This window comes from Leptonotus elevatus, unplaced genomic scaffold (genome assembly GCF_054856555.1).
Source record: "Leptonotus elevatus isolate MCC_2025b unplaced genomic scaffold, RoL_Lele_1.0 HiC_scaffold_135, whole genome shotgun sequence".
NCBI classification, from domain to species: Eukaryota; Metazoa; Chordata; class Actinopteri; order Syngnathiformes; family Syngnathidae; genus Leptonotus; species Leptonotus elevatus.
In genome coordinates, this window is record NW_028233526.1 from 5,001 (window position 1) to 10,000 (window position 5,000).

The following is a 5,000-nucleotide window of genomic DNA, read 5'->3' on the forward strand; positions in this document are numbered from 1 at the left end:
AGCTCCAGCGGACCGCGGGGAGCGCGCCCGTCTTCGGGGCTTGTTGCTGGCCGTTGGAGGAGCTCCAGCGGACCGGGGGGAGCGCGTCCGTCTTCGGGGCTTGTTGCTGGCCGTTGGAGGAGCTCCAGCGGACCGCGGGGAGCGCGCCCGTCTTCGGGGCTTGTTGCTGGCCGTTGGAGGAGCTCCAGCGGACCGCGGGGAGCGCGCCCGTCTTCGGGGCTTGTTGCTGGCCGTTGGAGGAGCTCCAGCGGACCGGGGGGAGCGCGCCCGTCTTCGGGGCTTGTTGCTGGCCGTTGGAGGAGCTCCAGCGGACCGGGGGGAGCGCGTCCGTCTTCGGGGCTTGTTGCTGGCCGTTGGAGGAGCTCCAGCGGACCGCGGGGAGCGCGCCCGTCTTCGGGGCTTGTTGCTGGCCGTTGGAGGAGCTCCAGCGGACCGGGGGGAGCGCGTCCGTCTTCGGGGCTTGTTGCTGGCCGTTGGAGGAGCTCCAGCGGACCGCGGGGAGCGCGCCCGTCTTCGGGGCTTGTTGCTGGCCGTTGGAGGAGCTCCAGCGGACCGCGGGGAGCGCGCCCGTCTTCGGGGCTTGTTGCTGGCCGTTGGAGGAGCTCCAGCGGACCGCGGGGAGCGCGCCCGTCTTCGGGGCTTGTTGCTGGCCGTTGGAGGAGCTCCAGCGGACCGGGGGGAGCGCGCCCGTCTTCGGGGCTTGTTGCTGGCCGTTGGAGGAGCTCCAGCGGACCGCGGGGAGCGCGCCCGTCTTCGGGGCTTGTTGCTGGCCGTTGGAGGAGCTCCAGCGGACCGCGGGGAGCGCGCCCGTCTTCGGGGCTTGTTGCTGGCCGTTGGAGGAGCTCCAGCGGACCGCGGGGAGCGCGCCCGTCTTCGGGGCTTGTTGCTGGCCGTTGGCGGAGCTCCAGCGGACCGCGGGGAGCGCGCCCGTCTTCGGGGCTTGTTGCTGGCCGTTGGCGGAGCTCCAGCGGACCGCGGGGAGCGCGCCCGTCTTCGGGGCTTGTTGCTGGCCGTCGGAGGAGCTCCAGCGGACCGGGGGGGAGCCGGGCGTTCGAGTTGCCCAGGCAGGGGGTTATCCTCCACTAGCAAACCTCCATGAGCAGCGGAGCCCGTCAGCTTCGCCAAAAAGAACCACACGAGGGCGACCTGGGGTTGAAATCCCCCGCCCCATAGGAATGAATGCCGGGCGTTCGAGTTGCCCAGGCAGGGGGTTATCCTCCACTAGCAAACCTCCATGAGCAGCGGAGCCCGTCAGCGGCGCCAAAAAGAACCACACGAGGGCGACCTGGGGTTGAAATCCCCCGCCACATAGGAACGAATGCCGGGCGTTCGAGTTGCCCAGGCAGGGGGTTATCCTCCACTAGCAAACCTCCATGAGCAGCGGAGCCCGTCAGCTGCGCCAAAAAGAACCACACGAGGGCGACCTGGGGTTGAAATCCCCCGCCACATAGGAACGAATGCCGGGCGTTCGAGTTGCCCAGGCAGGGGGTTATCCTCCACTAGCAAACCTCCATGAGCAGCGGAGCCCGTCAGCTGCGCCAAAAAGAACCACACGAGGGCGGCCTGGGGTTGAAATCCCCCGCCACAAAGGAACGAATGCCGGGCGTTCGAGTTGCCCAGGCAGGGGGTTATCCTCCACTAGCAAACCTCCATGAGCAGCGGAGCCCGTCAGCTGCGCCAAAAAGAACCACACGAGGGCGACCTGGGGTTGAAATCCCCCGCCACATAGGAACGAATGCCGGGCGTTCGAGTTGCCCAGGCAGGGGGTTATCCTCCACTAGCAAACCTCCATGAGCAGCGGAGCCCGTCAGCTGCGCCAAAAAGAACCACACGAGGGCGGCCTGGGGTTGAAATCCCCCGCCACATAGGAACGAATGCCGGGCGTTCGAGTTGCCCAGGCAGGGGGTTATCCTCCACTAGCAAACCTCCATGAGCAGCGGAGCCCGTCAGCTGCGCCAAAAAGAACCACACGAGGGCGACCTGGGGTTGAAATCCCCCGCCACATAGGAACGAATGCCGGGCAACCAGGGGTCGAAATCCCCCATTGAAATGAATGGCGGGCAACCAGGGGTCGAAGTCCCCCATTGAAATGAATGGCGGGCAACCAGGGGTCGAAGTCCCCCATTGAAATGAATGGCGGGCTACCAGGGGTCGAAATCCCCCATTGAAATGAATGGCGGGCGACCAGGGGTCGAAATCCCCCATTGAAATGAATGGCGGGCAACCAGGGGTCGAAGTCCCCCATTGAAATGAATGGCGGGCGACCAGGGGTCGAAATCCCCCATTGAAATGAATGGCGGGCTACCAGGGGTCCAAGTCCCCCATTGAAATGAATGGCGGGCTACCAGGGGTCGAAGTCCCCCATTGAAATGAATGGCGGGCTACCAGGGGTCGAAATCCCCCATTGAAATGAATGGCGGGCGACCAGGGGTCGAAATCCCCCATTGAAATGAATGGCGGGCAACCAGGGGTCGAAAGTCCCCATTGAAATGAATGGCGGGCGACCAGGGGTCGAAATTCCCCATTGAAATGAATGGCGGGCAACCAGGGGTCGAAATTCCCCATTGAAATGAATGGGCCCATTCATTTTCAATGGCCGGGCTACCAGGGGCGCAGTACCACCTGTCGTCATTAGGGGCGCTGTAGATAGGGGACCGAGTCCCCCCATTCGAGAGGTTTGCACCCAAACCTCAAAATGGTTGGTGTACAATTATAGGAGAGACCTTTTTAAGACGTGGGAGCTCCAGGGCAAATCAAGGGAGGCTCGACCAACCCATATCCGCTTTAGATGCACTTTAGGTCGGACTCCCTTGCCAGATGGTCCCCTCCTCAGCCTGGTTCTCGAATTTTTTCTAAGTCAGCCCAACTTGGAAATATTTTCAGAGTGCCACTTTCAAGGGAGTTTCGCCCAACCCCTATCCGCCTAAGAGGCACTTCAGGTCGGCCTGACTGGCCACATTTTCCCCCTCCTCATCCTGGTTCTCGAATTTTTTCTAAGTCAGCCAAACTTGGAAATTTTTTCAGAGTGCCACTTTCAAGGGAGTTTCGCCCAACCCCTATCCGCCTAAGAGGCACTTCAGGTCGGCCTGACTGGCCACATTTTCCCCCTCCTCATCCTGGTTCTCGAATTTTTTCTAAGTCAGCCAAACTTGGAAATTTTTTCAGAGTGCCACTTTCAAGGGAGTTTCGCCCAACCCCTATCCGCCTAAGAGGCACTTCGGGTCGGCCTGACTGGCCACATTTTCCCCCTCCTCATCCTGGTTCTCGAATTTTTTCTAAGTCAGCCAAACTTGGAAATTTTTTCAGAGTGCCACTTTCAAGGGAGTTTCGCCCAACCCCTATCCGCCTAAGAGGCACTTCGGGTCGGCCTGACTGGCCACATTTTCCCCCTCCTCATCCTGGTTCTCGAATTTTTTCTAAGTCAGCCAAACTTGGAAATTTTTTCAGAGTGCCACTTTCAAGGGAGTTTCGCCCAACCCCTATCCGCCTAAGAGGCACTTCGGGTCGGCCTGACTGGCCACATTTCCCCCCTCCTCATCCTGGTTCTCGAATTTTTTCTAAGTCAGCCAAACTTGGAAATTTTTTCAGAGTGCCACTTTCAAGGGAGTTTCGCCCAACCCCTATCCGCCTAAGAGGCACTTCGGGTCGGCCTGACTGGCCACATTTCCCCCCTCCTCATCCTGGTTCTCGAATTTTTTCTAAGTCAGCCAAACTTGGAAATTTTTTCAGAGTGCCACTTTCAAGGGAGTTTCGCCCAACCCCTATCCGCCTAAGAGGCACTTCGGGTCGGCCTGACTGGCCACATTTCCCCCCTCCTCATCCTGGTTCTCGAATTTTTTCTAAGTCAGCCAAACTTGGAAATTTTTTCAGAGTGCCACTTTCAAGGGAGTTTCGCCCAACCCCTATCCGCCTAAGAGGCACTTCGGGTCGGCCTGACTGGCCACATTTCCCCCCTCCTCATCCTGGTTCTCGAATTTTTTCTAAGTCAGCCAAACTTGGAAATTTTTTCAGAGTGCCACTTTCAAGGGAGTTTCGCCCAACCCCTATCCGCCTAAGAGGCACTTCGGGTCGGCCTGACTGGCCACATTTTCCCCCTCCTCATCCTGGTTCTCGAATTTTTTCTAAGTCAGCCAAACTTGGAAATTTTTTCAGAGTGCCACTTTCAAGGGAGTTTCGCCCAACCCTTATCCGCCTAAGAGGCACTTCAGGTCGGCCTGACTGGCCACATTTTCCCCCTCCTCATCCTGGTTCTCGAATTTTTTCTAAGTCAGCCAAACTTGGAAATTTTTTCAGAGTGCCACTTTCAAGGGAGTTTCGCCCAACCCCTATCCGCCTAAGAGGCACTTCGGGTCGGCCTGACTGGCCACATTTTCCCCCTCCTCATCCTGGTTCTCGAATTTTTTCTAAGTCAGCCAAACTTGGAAATTTTTTCAGAGTGCCACTTTCAAGGGAGTTTCGCCCAACCCTTATCCGCCTAAGAGGCACTTCAGGTCGGCCTGACTGGCCACATTTTCCCCCTCCTCATCCTGGTTCTCGAATTTTTTCTAAGTCAGCCAAACTTGGAAATTTTTTCAGAGTGCCACTTTCAAGGGAGTTTCGCCCAACCCCTATCCGCCTAAGAGGCACTTCGGGTCGGCCTGACTGGCCACATTTTCCCCCTCCTCATCCTGGTTCTCGAATTTTTTCTAAGTCAGCCCAACTTGGAAATTTTTTCAGAGTGCCACTTTCAAGGGAGTTTCGCCCAACCCCTATCCGCCTAAGAGGCACTTCGGGTCGGCCTGACTGGCCACATTTTCCCCCTCCTCATCCTGGTTCTCGAATTTTTTCTAAGTCAGCCAAACTTGGAAATTTTTTCAGAGTGCCACTTTCAAGGGAGTTTCGCCCAACCCTTATCCGCCTAAGAGGCACTTCAGGTCGGCCTGACTGGCCACATTTTCCCCCTCCTCATCCTGGTTCTCGAATTTTTTCTAAGTCAGCCAAACTTGGAATTTTTTTCAGAG